Raw genomic sequence first — 15,503 nt, 5'->3', positions numbered from 1 at the left:
TTCTGGTTCAGGAAGAATTTGGTAGCTATATCAATGTATTCTCCCTCAACCTTCCACCCCACAATCACCTCTCTGAACACCCACCTGGTTCCTTCTGCACAAAATTTTATCCCAGAACTGAGCCACCAAAATGGGCTATTTAATTACGTAGTTGAAAACATTTAGGACCAGACCCTATGATGCCTGCTGGGATGATGAGACTTCTCCAGAATCTTTCTGTTCCTGCAATCCTCAGTACTTTCCATAAAGGTAATGAGACTAGAAAGGATGATGGAAAAGAAAACTCTAGGGCCATGCAAATCTCTACAATAAGATATTCATGTGGGTCATGGGTATGTGTTTGAGAAGAGGTATGATTAGCCCAGCCACATCACCTTGGTTTTGAGATTATGTTTAAGTGTGTCTTCCTGGGAAGATATGCAACATACAGCCTGAATATGTAAGAGAATGCACTGTTAATCTCATATCATTTAACACAAATTGTATGAGCATGTAAAAGGTTATCAAGAAAGCCTATGTGGTTCATTTGTGTCTCAGTTTCCCCAGCATTGTGGTTGGGGTACTTCTGTTGGATGGCGAGTAAAAGAAAAATCAAGAAACTTTAAGACTTCCTTCCAAGCCCATAAATGTCAATAGAGGACATAGAAAGGAGATCAAACTGTGAGGAGGAAGGAGGAAGGAGGGGGAGAGAGAGAGAGATACACAAAATCAGCTCATGAATCCTTTCCTCATATTGATCTTAAGCTGGCTGAAACTCACAGTGGGTGGGTATTATTAAACCTATGTGTTGTCTGGAAACTCGCCATCCATGTGAGCACAGGACTCACTGCATTGGGAGAGGAGGGTCATATAAAAAGCATATGAGATGGAGGAAGAGACAATTCAGGAGTTTAACATTCCACAGTCGCAGGACCTCTGCTGCTTGTGTTGGAGTTTATTTTCATTTAGTTTCCCAGCCGACTGGGCTAAGCTCCAATAGGTGATGTGGCCACAAAGAATATGGCAGTTTGACCAACAAAGGATTTGACCTGTGAGGGCAACAGCCAGGATTTTCAGGGATTGCCAGTGTTCAACTCATTCTCTGTATTTCTGACCAACAGCCATGCCCACAAGGGCAGCCAAAGAGGAAATGGGCTAACTGGGACTGGAAGAAAGACTTGTGATAATAAATGTAAGGCCATAAATTTTGAGAATTTGAATAGGCCTGAGATCTCTCTGAATGCCTGCCCCCACTCATTTGTAGAGTGACCATAATCTCTGATCGCTTGGAATAGTTTCCATTTACAACCAGCTGCTCTGGCATAGTTGGCACAGTTATTAACAGCACCTCCTCTCACCTTCAGACACGTCCAACAAATTATCTAGGCACCCATTCATTTGGCAAATCAGAAATCTGAGGTCTAAACAAAGAAGGGAAATTAGTGGCAATGGGTATAGCTTTGAAATAGGTCATAGGTTGTTTTGCTATGGCCAACAAGAAAAAAAGCAAAACAAACAAACACAAGCCAATCTTCACACATGACATTACCTATTTCTCTATTTAACTCTTTGACAAAATTATAAACTCTTCAAGGTCAAAATCTGTGTCTTAGCCTTTTAGTATTTTAGTATTTCTCGATGCCAAGCACATACCAGGCACTGAATAAATATTTGTTTGACCATTCCACTTATTAACATACTTTCATGTACATTATCCCATTTAATTCTCTGTTGGCACCATAGCATGGATAATACTGAATAAAGATGAGAAAACTGAAAATCTAGGATATAAAATGCTAAGGAAGTTAAGAGCAAAACCACTAAAACCCAGGTCTTCAACGCTTCTTTCCATTACATTATACTCAGTGTTAGAAGGAGTCTAAATGTAGAGAGAATGTTTGCTTAGAGGGATGGAGCCCGGAAAAGCCAAGGAAAATGTGGTAGGCAGAGAAACATCTCTGTGGGCTCAGAGATTTGACTACTGGACCAACAAAATTGTTTTTCGGGACCCTGTATTTCTTCCAACATGGCTGCTCCTTTGAAAAAGGAAGCACATCATGTGCCGGCAGCGGGGTGGAAAGGGGAGGTTTGGACATAGCCCAGGACGCTACAAGGGCAGAGATTCAAAGTGGATGGGTGAAAGCCGAACTGAATGGACCTACAGTGCAGCAGTTAGCTTGGGTCAAGCTACCAAGGGTTTTCCCCTCACAGGGACTTCCATAAGACATACCCAGGGCCCCATTCAAAAAAGGATCAAGCCTGGCATTTTCGTGGCTGTTTACTTTAAAAAAATTAAAGCTTAGCATTTTGAAAAATGTATTTCTTGGAGACAAATATATTTTGGCCCAACCCACATCCCACTAGAACTTACCACACAAAGTTTCCAGTTCCATCCCCAGGCCACAGCACCACTGTACCATGAAGGGTGATACTTTATTTATTTAATTTCTTTTTTTTTTAATTCTCCCATTCTAGCTCTTTTAGCAATCAGTTGGTTTGTATTCTTTTGTCTTGACACTGTTCCCTTTCCTTGCACCCATTAAGTCAGTGCACTGTTTGCTTATTTCCTTGAAAACTTTTTTTTTCACTAATGAAATAAACTTGCCTGACTTGGAGCTATAAATGCCCCCAGGGATCATCGGGAGTCTCCTTGACTTCTTCCTCACCCAGACGTCATCACCATTCAATCGATCATAGGCCACCCTAGAAAATATTTGCACTCTTGTTCAGGTGGGAGGCAACCAAGTGTAGATTGAGGCTTCCCTCTCCTCTTCCCCACACCTGATCCCCAATCTAGCAATACAGTGTTTACAATTATTGGAAGTAACAAGAAAAGAATCCTAGTAAAATCTCACATCATGACTCAAATTCCAATTTTCAACAACTGGTAGTAAGCATCTTTCATCTTCACGAAGGCAAGAACAGAGTCTCTGTGGTATTCCTCCTGGGCAGTAGAGAGCACTGTAGGCACACACTGGAAGTAGGCCTTTTGTGCCTCAGGAATCTGATCACAGTTAATAGGAATATACTGTGCGGTTGCTGTCTCCACAAATGCATCTTTCACGTCAAGTGGCCCTATGGTTCATCTTGCTGCCATGATTCCACAAAAGCAATAACAATGACAACAATAAAAGCTGATTGTTCTTTCTCCTATTTTCTTCTTTCAAAAGCACTCTATTTTGGTGGTGAGGGAATTTGGTAACACACAGACTTTCATTCAAATCCTGAGTTGGGGGGAGCCTGGGTGACTCAGTCGTTAAGTGTCTGCCTTCTGCTCAGGGCCTGATTCCGGGGTCCTGGGATCAAGCCCTACATCGGGGGCTCCCTGCTCAGCGGGAAGCCTGCTTCTCCGTCTCCCACTCCCCCTGCTGGTGTTCCCTCTCTCGCTGTGTCTCTTTCTGTCCAATAAATAATTATAAAAAAAAAATCCTGAGTTTGCTACTTTCTGGTTGTTTGACCTTATGTCTGAACTTCTCTAAGTTTCCTCATCTGGAAAGTGGAAATGGCAATACCTATGAACTGGATGGTTGTGAAGATCAAGTGAGATCATGCAAATGGGTGCCTTCCGCATATAAACACCGGTCCGTGGTTTGGATATTGTAACAACTGTTGCTGTTACAGTGGTTTTACAATGTAATCAGGTGTGTGGATGACCATGCCCAAGCCTAGACTCTTCCATGTTCTCTGAGCCCCAGCCTTGGTACTGTCTCTTATTTAATACTTTGCCCACGAAGTCACACAGGGGTTTCATTAGCACTAGCAACATTCCCATTAGTGGTGCGAGAGAAGTGCTGCTGGGGAGAGGTGGCATCTCACCACAGAGGGCAATGATAACTCAGCTGGGCCTCTCAGGATTATTTTGAGAGGGCAGGGGATAATCCAAGCATGGGATCCTCACTGTCATGACAGGCTCAGAATTCAGGGTCAACACATATAATTATGTGGTACCTCACTAGGGATAATATGTACGGTTGTGCAGGTTGTGCACTGCATGGTAGCCTATCAAAAACTACAGCTAGAGTATCAAATCTGACTTGCTGCCTATTTTCATAACTAGGGTTTTATTGGAATACAACCACGTCCACTGATCTACCTGTCTATGGCCACTTTTGTGCGGCAATGTAGAGCTGAGAAGCTGCAACAGAAACCGCATGGCTCTTGATGCCTAAAATATTTATTATTTGACTCTTTACAGAATGTTCGCAGACTCTTGTGCTTTCAGTCTTTGGATCTAGGACCTTGTACATAGTAGAGGCTCATTGGTAGACACGCTGAACAAGTGAACAAATGAATGAAAACTCGAATACCAACTCAAAAAGAGCAAGCATTAATGATAAAGAAACTGGAATGGAGGAGATTAAAAGGAATAAAAAAAACAACCTTGAAATAGGTAACTGATTCTAGCTCCCATTCTGCCCTTATAATTGCGTGGCCCTAGATCAATCGCTGCCTATCTCTGTATCTCAGTTTGCTTGTCTATGAAATGGGAACCCTAAGCCCATTTTATCAGGGCTATATTGTGAAATAAAGTGAAATCACAAAGGTAAAATCATCCTGCCCAGTTTCTGGCACATAATAGAAGCTAATCAAATGTTAGAAGAAAAAGCAAGGATGAGAAGAAATCCTTTGCTTCTGAATAAAATATCTGCCCTGTCACAGAGAAGTAAACAGAGTAATTCATACATTTAATTGGCAGATGTCACGGAAAAAGCTTCAAGGAGCATTCTACACAAAGACTTCCAGGCTAGTTTGTGTTCAAACAAACCAGACAGCCAGCCCACAGCCTGAGCCAGGAGCCAAATATTTCAGACACGATCAGGGCTGGCTGCTCTAGGCTGAGCTGTTCACATGCGACTGGAGCCAGGCCACAGGAAGTCCTTGGTGTCAGCTCTCTAGAACCTACTGAGACTGCGGCATTTTCTTGATCTTCTATGTAGATCATTACTCAGATAAGGGACATGGGGAGAAAGAAAGGGGGTCTCTTTTTATAAAGGCCGCTGTTATTCCAACTAAACAAGAACATACGGCTGTTGGGGGCTGCCAGAAGTCAAGTCTGCAGACCAACATGCCTTTTGTTTCCACTTTCTTCTGGGGTGGGGCTGGAGGGGGTGGGTATGGGGAGTCTTTCATAATGTCGACCTTGGGGGATGCTTTGCCACACCTCCATCCAGATCCCATTTTATGGTGTGTGGAGTTTTATGGACCAATTTAACATGGGAGAGGAGACGAGAAGGTTGACGTGTGAACTGAAGTTGAAGAGACATAAATTCAAAGGAAAATTATTTCAGAATTATAAGCCCTGCTTACCACTGTCCAAGGGTAATAGCCACTGTTCAGTGGCAGGGGCTGAACTTCCAAAGTTATTTCAGGGGCCATTTGTAGGACAAGTACCTTTTCATTTCATTTGGATGGGTAAATACTTTTAAATGGGGTCTCCTAAATATGTTGGGATCCAGCCAAAAGTCCCTAAATTGTGGAAGCCTTGAATACCCAACTACTCTTTTCCCAGGACAGTTCATTCAGGAAGTCTAAAATCTGACAGAAAATGATTTATACTTTATCTGCACAAAATACAACCAGACCAACTGTTTGGTTTGAACTTGAGACCTGAGGAAATTTCTAAAAACCTTTTGATTATGAGGTATTGGCTAGGACATAACAAAGCCAAATTCCAAAGTTCCCACAGGATATGAAGCAGGAAAAAAAGGATGTTTCCATGAAGACCTAAAACCCTGGTCTTACACATTTCTTTGTTTGTAACAATAGCTAGGAACCCATGTGGATGTTTGTGCCCAGAACTACAGAAAGAACAGAAAACAAAAGGGCTGACTGAGGCAGAACTGATCCAGCCACCAGCGTACACAGCAGTTCTTTCTTGGTCATGTTTCTAAAAACCTGGGAAGAGAAATACCTAAAAGCTTCTAGGATTGCAATGAGGAACTGGAAAGTCAGTCTGAAGTCTCCCAAGCATCATCCCAACACAGCCCCTCCCCCAGAATACCTGTTGCCAGTCACTGTGTACCGCTGGCTTTTCCAAGGTCCTTTCTTGTAGGCATCCGATTTCCGCTGATTTTTCAACAACAGTCCCACCAGTTTCTCCAAACATAACATCCCTCAAATTCCCTGTGCAAAAAGCATCATCATCAGTACTCTCAAAACCTATGAGAAGCCCTGTCCCTTCACGTCTGTTGGCTGCTGTTTGACAATGTCTGGCAGCCCTCATTCAAAATGAATAGTGGAGCTGCTGAAAATCTAGACAGTAAGAAGACTCTTGTGGGTGTTAACAAAGCCTCAAGCCTGACTTGGAAAGCTCTCTGGAAAGGCCCTTTCTTTCCTAAATTCTTGGTTTTAGGTTTTTGTTCAAGAGATGTGAAGAATATTTTGTCATTATCAGAGGTGTTGGCTTATGTAGATACAAAGTAATATATACATTTTTTCAAACAGCATTTATCTCCATGCATTCATGAATTTTTCAACCAAACCCAAGTGAAATGCTCTTCTGTTTGCCAGTGTTTAAGTTACAAGTTGGAAAACATCCAAAGAGCTTGAAATTCAAGCTAATGAGACAGATGAGAGGACAGGACAGGTACGTGACCATTGGCAGGCATCCAAACTAGGATATTCTTCTCCATATGAGGTGTTGAGATCCATTAATAAACTGCAGAAGGAATTGTTGGACTCCACAAGATTAGGGTAGAAGCTCATAAGTCAGTGTAAGTCATTGATAATATCCTAGATTTTAGGTTCTGTGGTTAATTCAGAGCTGTTCTTTATTTTAGAGATAAAAACATAATGTAAAAGAGGCAATGCATAGACCAACAATAATGGTATAACATGAAACAATGGTTGTTATGAACCTAACTTGTATTGACTGTATTTTCTTATTTACTGTATTCTTGATGCTCTGGCATTTAGAGTCTTAATCCTAGAGATACTCCTCCTCTCAGGGCTAGCTAATTTCTAGACAGAGCAAATGACTCCCCTATGGGCATGCCTTTGATGGACAAACCAACCAATCCAGATCCCACATCCCCAACTCTCACACACCAACCCAATATGCCTCCCCCCTAAATTACCTGAGGGCCAGGTACTGGACAATTAGGGACCAGCCCTATAATCCAGAGCCTGCCAAAAATATTTAAGTTATCCAGTCCCAAACTAACTCAGCATACCTACCCTGCCTTGTCCATTCCTTCCCACAGATTTTTTTTTAAGATTTATTTATTTATTTAAGAGAGAGAGTGAGCACACGCATGTGCGCATGAGCAGGGGGAAGGGCAGATGGAGAGGCAGAATCTCAAGCAGAATCCCTGCTGAGCATGAAGCCTGACGTGGGGCTCAATCCCAGAACTCTGAGATCATGACCTGAGCCAAAATCAAGAGTTGGACACCTAACTGACTGCACCACCCAGGTGCCCCCCCTCCCCTACCCAGAATTTCAATAAAGGATCTGGACCATATCCTTTCCTCTCCCCCCTTGTCTCCTGGCCAATCTGGGTGCCTCCCCATGTGGCCCTGCATAGCATCCTTTGTCTCCTGTTTCTAAGGATCTTCAAGTATAAACTTTTTCCTTCATGAAAATCATTCCATATCTGCATATCTTTCCATACTTGATTAAAACACATCCTGGGTATATTTTTAGAACACAATTTTATGCAGTGGAAACACAATTAAATAAAAAACCAAGAGTAGAATGAGTTAGGAGGGGAAGTCCATTGGGTACCCAGCGCAATAAAGGCCAGGTAGTAAGTTGCAAGAAGGCATCTTTAGTACAAAAGAGAAAATGCAGCTGAGCCAACAGAAGCCATGCTTCTCAAGGTTGCAGTGCCTATGGAGAAGCAGCAAAGAAGGGCCAGATAGAAAGATGGGTGGAAGAGGATACATTTTCCATCATGAAGACTGAAAGGCTTCCCAACCTGAGCCATTGAGTACTGGAAGTGAGAATAATTAAAAGAAAGAGGAGGAGGAGATAAGAGAGGAAGAGATAAGGGGTGGGTCCCGGATAAGAAGTGCCATTCGATTCTTCACTCTGAGGCACTTCTCTGGTTAGCGACTCAGCTTCAGCACACAGTAGGTGTGCTTGGAAAGGAAGAACATGGTTGCCTGGGTGATGTCTCTGGGCTTTTTGTCCAACTCTGATGTACTGACCCAGTTAACTGGAGGTCTACAATGGACTCCGCAGGCCCTAGTGAAATTCTTCATTGATTCTAAAGTCCCCACGAGATAACATCGTGACAGCACACACATGCTCCCTGGATTCTCTAACACTTTAAGGAAGCAAATTTTCCTGCAGTTTGAAAGCTGTGTGTGGAAACAATTATTTATCCTTGCATTTTTCTTTCCCCATATTTGTTTCCCCTTCTAGGAATATAATAAAGGAGACTGGCCCAGAGGATTTCTGAATGGTGCTCAGGTACTCTTTCTGTTCTTTCTGAACCAGTCACCCACATGGACCTCTGTGGAGTATTGAATGGGAGGTTCTAAGAAATAATAAAGACTTTCTAAAAAATCAGTCTCCTTAACATAGAATTTTTGGAACAAAAATCTCTGCTTCAGAGAAATGTGGTGGTCCAAGTTGAACCCATTATGTAACAATAGAAGGAGACAAAGTCATGCTTTCTGCATGGTCATGGCATGGGGATGAGAGATGGATGATATGCAAATTAATTTTGTGTGTGTGTGTGTAATTCAATTTCTATTTTGAGCCCACATTCTAATAAAGTGGCAGAAAAGCAGTCTCAGCTCAGAAATTCAATCCCCCATCTGCCTTTCACAGAGGTGGTCCAAGTTGCTGGGAGGCTTACACAGGACCAAGGCATTGTTGAGGTGATGGCTGCTGCCCATGCTAGCCCATGGTCCTCCTGCTACTAACCTGCACAGGTTGTCCTCATTCAGAACCACTGCTCTGGTTCTCTCTCTATTGCTTCTGGGTCCCTCTCAGGGGGATTTTTCTGTGGCACACTACACATTGAGAACCTCAAGGAGTCTGTCTAAAGTCCTATCAGCCTAGAGACCTTCTTTGAGGGCTTTCTGCCCTCCAAAAACGTGCTCCAGAAGTGAGACACAGGACCTTCTGCTCTCAAATGCAACACATTTACCTGAAGTCTTTCTTTTTTACTCATACTGCATTTACCCCAAGAAGCCTAGCACAGATTTCCTGTTACTCCTGGAATGGCCAGGGTCCATGTGTTTGATACATCCTCCCTTATTTTCCTCCTCCCCATCCTGAGGGCTGTAGTGAGTCTAAGGAATAAAGTGTGGCTCTAGTCCTCAGATACACTTTAAAATCTACTTTTACATTCATTTCCCCCAGTATCAAGGTTTTGGGAATTCAAAAACCAGGGAAGAAAAGGTGTGTGAAACTCATGTGTTGAACAGGTGGAGAAATAGTTGGTGAGAAAAAGATCAAGGGGCAATGATAAATAATGATGTAAAACTCACTGGGTAATGTTAGAAAACATAATACCTCTAGCAAAAGTTCTGCTGCCTTCAGGAACTGAGAATGGGCATACAGAAAGCCATGTTAGAACATGTCTTGTTCTCATTTTCTTTTTTTTCTTTTAATAATATTTTTTTATTATATTATGTTAGTCACCATACAGTAGTACATCCCTGGTTTTTGATGTAAAGTTCGATGATTCATTGTTCTCATTTTCTGAGAGGTCAAAAAATTTTTGACGCTCAGAGAAAACTAGAATGAAGGCACTGAGGTTAAGCTCTAGATTATTTTTTCTGCCAATGTTAGACGTATCATTACTTAACCCAAGCAAGTGCTGTGAAATGGGTTCTAAAAACCAGCTTCCTTCACATCACCAGATTCTTTCTCTTTCAGACTCTTTGAGTCTCTTCCATAGACAGACAGACAGACTGACTGACTGACAGAGAGACACACACACACATCATCATCATCATCATCATCACCATCATCATCAACAGTACTCTAGGTGACTAAGTAAACCACCAGGGTGATTTGACAGCCTGTTTTCCAGCCAGTTGACCATACAGCACACATCCCCTACTTGGTAGTAAAGCCATATTTTCCACTTATTACACAACTGTTGAGACACTTTAAAAGTAAGAATCACGGAAAAGATTGGCACATTGGCTAGGGCATTAAATGCGATGACCTCTGAGGTTGCTTGCCTACTCTTTTCACCATTCATAAGACAGAAAATGTCATTTCAGGAGACTATACTGTAGGCAGCTCTCTATTCACAGGCATATTAATTTTCCTAGTAGATTTTTCCATCGTGATGAAATGAGCTTAGAGAAGGCTTTGCAGCCCTTGGTAACTTTTCCTATCACCTCCCCAAAAAGTTCTGGGGGGGGGGGTCTCTCATCTGTTTCTCTCCATTGATTTACCACAAAGGACAATTCCTTAACACGTAACACCATTTGGCGAGAGACACACAAAATTTCTGCTCTAACGTTATGATTTTCCTTTATTTTAGTAATCAGAAATGTGTAAACAAAAAAAATTTTAAATGTATCTAATTCCATCTTCATATATAATTGTTATTATCAGTTGGACGCACNCTCTTTCAAAATGCCTATGCTTATATATACATATACACATAACGTGTGTGTGTGTGTGTGATTATGTATGTATACAAATGGAATTGTGGCAGACAATGTCCTTTGAACCCAACAGCCATGATCATCAAACTTCTACTTTCCAACGACAAGAACCCCAATTTTTAAGACAGAGGGAAAAGATCTCTTTTTACTGGTTTGAGATTTTTTTGGTTTGTTTTATTCTTTTTTATTAAGGTATAACTCTCATACTGCAAAGTTTACAAATCTTAAGTCCAGTAAATGTTTATAATTGCATGCAGCTGTCTTACCACCACTCAGCTCAAGATATAAATTATGTCCATCACCCCAGGAGGCCTCATCATGCCCCTTCACCCTAAAGAAGATCACTATTCTTCCTGATCTCTATAACAATAATTTCCCCTCTTCTTCAATTTCATATAAATTAAATAATACTGCATATAAGCTTTTGTGTCTGGCTTCTGCTAGCATTTCTGTGAGATTAATGCACGGTTTGTTGCATGACTCAGGAGTTCATTCTTTTTCATCTCTGTGTGGTTTTTTGTTGAATGCATATACCACAACTTATCCATTCTCTTATTGATGAACACCTGGAATGCTCCCAGTTTTGTGACACCACGAATAAAACTGCTCAGAATATTCCTTGACATATTTTGATGCGCATATGCTCTCATCTCTGTGGTTGTATTCCCAAGAGTGAAATTACTGGGTCATAGAGTATTTGTAAGTTTCGCTAGTAGCTATCACATAGGAATGCTCTGAAGTGGCAGAGCCAATTTACATTCCCATCAGCAATATACAAGAGTTCTATTTGCTCTGCACCTTCACCAGCACTTGCTATTGTCAATTTCTAAAATTTTAGCCATTCTGGTGGATATACAGTGGATTTACTGTGGTTGTATCTGCATTTGAATTTTCTTCAGGGATAATGATGTTGAAAACTTTTAACATAAGCTTATTGGCCATTTGGATAGTCTCATTTCTGAGCTGTTTCAGTCTTTTGTATATTCTAATTGATTTCTCTTTTTTAGGTTGAAATATACAGTGGATTTACTGTGGTTGTATCTGCATTTGAATTTTCTTCAGGGATAATGATGTTGAAAACTTTTAACATAAGCTTATTGGCCATTTGGATAGTCTCATTTCTGAGCTGTTTCAAAGTCTTTTGTATATTCTAATTGATTTCTCTTTTTCAGGTTGAAAGACTGTATCTTCTGGAAACTTTATCAGATATATGTATAATAAAGATTTTCTCCCAGTCATTTTTCATACTCTTAATGTCTTTTGAGAAGCAGAAGTTTTTAATTTTAATGAGGACCAAGTTACCAATCTTTTTTTTTTTTTTTATGTCCCATGCTTTCGAGGGATGAGATCCTTGATTGCAAGGCACCAGGCTCTTCTTCCAACCCTGAGGATTAATCATAATACCACTAAGTGGACTATAGAATCCATTCTCCTTTGTATGATACTTATGCAAGCTTCTGTGCAGTGAGGTGTGGCCATGTGCCACAGGTCTGGACTATGTGAAGTAACAGCAAATCTTACAGGAGGTTTCTATGACAGATTATCTTACTAGGCAAAAGTACAGATTCATGAGAAGAAAGCCTATTCTCCTGTTCTCTTCAGCTTGGAAAACTGATGTGGACCCATTATTTGGAGCAGTTACAATCATACTGTGACCATGAAAGAAAGGCCAAGAGAATCATGGCGTCATTAACCCAATATTCTGACACCATTGATTATTAAACTAACCCTGTAACAATTCCACCAGACTTCTTGTCATATAAGATCCTACGATGCCTTTGTTATTTTAGATGGGTCAGGAGTCTTCTATTTCCTAAGTAGGGATTCATGGTACACATACTGATTTTCAGCTTGTTTTTTCTCTTACATCAATGTACACTCAGAAACAAAAATACGCTCTGCTTTTGTTTTTGTTTTTGTTTTGAGAGAGAGAGAGCATGCTCTCTTGGGGGAGGGGGAGGGGGAGAAGGAGAAGGAGAAAGAGAATCTTAAGCACAACCCTGAGATCATGACCTGAGCCAAAATCAAGAGTCAGAAGCTTAACCAACTGAGCCACCCAGGTGCCCCACACTCAGATACATTGTACCTTCCAAAGTACATAGTACACTCAGATTTACTTCTATCTATTCAGGGTCACAGAAATTCTGTCACAAGTGTACTATACATTATTTATCCTGTTTCCTGTTTTTGAATATTTAGATTGCTACCATATTATTATTATAAACAATGCTGCAGGGGTGCCCGGGTGGCTCAGTTGGTTAAGCGTCCAACTCTTGATTTTGGCTCAGGTCATGATCTCAGGGTCATGAGATCAAGCCCTCATCCATGCTCAGCAGGGAGCCTGCTGGAGATTCTCTCCTTCTGCCCCTCTCCCTGCTCTCTCTCTCTCTCTCTCTAAAAATAAGTAAATCTTTAGAAAAAAACAATGCTGCAATAATTTGTATGGACATGTTTGCATATGGAGTTTGGTTTGATAGGATTCATTCTTAGAAATGGAATTGCTGGGTCTGTACATTTAAATTTGGATATACATTGGCTTCTAAAAATGTCATTACAATTCAGATTTCCACCAGTTATAGAACAGAAAACCTACTTTCCTCACACAGATAAGCTTAGAATGTTCCTAATTTTTAAAGCTGTTTTAAACCAATTTTATGGACAGAAAATTGCATTTCATTGTGTAAATATGTATTTTTAAATTGCTAATAAATTTGGAAATGTTTTCCTACCTTATGCTTCAATTTCATATAAATTAAATGATACTGCATATAAGCTTTTGCCCTCTTCCCTATTATGCTGTTTGTCTTTGGTATTGCATCATTTCTGAACTGAGTATTTGCCAACATTAATTATGTATATGATATAATATTTTCTTCTTTCAACTGTTCTTTTGGAGACTTTTATTAGACAGAAGTTCTACAATTTTATGTACAAACTACACTATTGATTATGCTTCTCTGCTTGGTGGTATCCTTAGAAAAGCTTTCTCTATGACAAGATCTTTTTTGAAAAGATTTTTTTTTTAATTTTTAAGTAATCTCTACCCCACCGTGGGGCTCAAATTCACAACCCCGAGATCAAGAGTGCATGTTCTACTAAGTCAGCCAGGCGCCCCTCTGTGACAAGATTTTAATAGCATTTCCCTATGCCTTCTCCCGTCCTTTTTTTATGTTTTGATCTTTTATTCGACATTTAACAAATATCTATTGAGTATTTAATGTGTGCCAGACACTGAAAACAGTGAAAAATAACACAAAACGCCTCAACTCTCCCAAAGCTTTCATTTTACTGGGAAGTCACATAAGCCCTTAAAGAGATAACTAGCAACGGAAAGAGGAGTTTATGTGTAGGTACTCCAGCTAGGAAGCTCAGGAAATGCCCGTCAGAGAAACTGATGTTTGAAGAGAACTAAACAGTGAGAAGAGTCAGACTTGTAATGACATGAGAGAAGAAGGGCCAGAGAGAGGTCGCAGCCTGCGCTCAGGCCTTGAAGCAGAAGTGTATCACAGCAGTCCATGCCTACCCACAGGAGTAAGTTCCGAGACCCCCAGCAGATGCCTGAAACCACAGAGAGTACTGAACCCAAAATACACTATGTTTTACCCTATACATACATACCTAAGATAAGGTTTAATTTATAAATGAGGCACAGTAAGAGATTCACAATAACAATTATAAAATGGAACAATTATAATATACTGTAATAAAAGTTATGTGAAAGTGGTATCTCTTTTAAAACATCTTATTATGCTGTACTAACCTTTTTCCTTGTGATGAGATGAAAAAATGCCTATGTGATGAGACAAAATGAGTTAAATGACGTAGGTGTGATGCAGCATTAGGTTACTATTGACCCTCTGACTATGTGGACCATCTGCTTCTGGACTGTGGTGGACCATGGGCTCACCAAAACTGTGGGTAAGGAGGGGGCTACTGTACACATGCTCAAGAGGCAGAAAAAGGGCCCTGGTGTCAGGAGAGCAGGGAATGAAGCACAGGTTGGTCAACGATGGGATCAGAGAAGCTGGCTGTTGGCCACTTTAGTTTGGATTTCATTGTAATTATGTTGGGAAGTTCGAAGCCAGGTATTAATGTGAAGCGAATCACTTCAAAACTGGTATGAGGGATTTCCATTGCCAAAAAGAATGAGGTAGATCACAGCAGGCCAAAGATTCCAATGCAGTAGGGGGAAAAAATGATAAACTAAATTTTTAGGGTATAGAGATGTGGAAAAAATAATGACTACATAGCTAAACTTTGATTAAAAAAAATTACTACAGGGCGCCTGGGTAGCTCAGTCCATTAAGCGTCTGCCTTCAGCTCAGGTCATGATCCCACGGTCCTGGGATCGAGTCCCATTTGGGCTCCCTGCTCAGCAGGGGAGTCTGCTTCTCCCTTTCCCTCTGCTGTTCCTCCTGCTCTCTCTCTCTGTCAAATAAATAAATAAAAATCTCAAAAAAATAAATAAATTAAAAAAAGACACTCCAATGGTAAGTCTGCATAGCAGTTCTCTACATCACTATTCATCTGGGAACTGCAAATAGTGCTTGTTATGACAATTATTAACATGTTAGAGGAGAGATAAACATTGAAGTAATAAACTCATGGAATATGGTAAAAAATTAGTAAGAAGTCATATGCACGCAAAATAACAAATACAGGGGCGCCTGGGTGGCACAGCAGTTGAGCGTCTGCCTTCGGCTCAGGGCGTGATCCCAGCGTTCTGGGATCGAGCCCCACATCAGGCTCCTCCGCTATGAGCCTGCTTCTTCCTCTCCCACTCCCCCTGCTTGTGTTCCCTCTCTCACTGGCTGTCTCTATCTCTGTCAAATAAATAAATAAAATCTTAAAAAAATAATAATAATAAATATAAATGTAATCATAACTTTTGATACAAAGGTAGTTTTTCTACCTGTAGTACATACATCACTTTTTGACCTCAAATA

The sequence above is a fragment of the Ursus maritimus genome, unplaced genomic scaffold (genome assembly GCF_017311325.1).
Source record: "Ursus maritimus isolate PB19 unplaced genomic scaffold, ASM1731132v1 scaffold_24, whole genome shotgun sequence".
NCBI lineage: Eukaryota > Metazoa > Chordata > Mammalia > Carnivora > Ursidae > Ursus > Ursus maritimus.
This window is presented reverse-complemented; position numbering follows the sequence as displayed.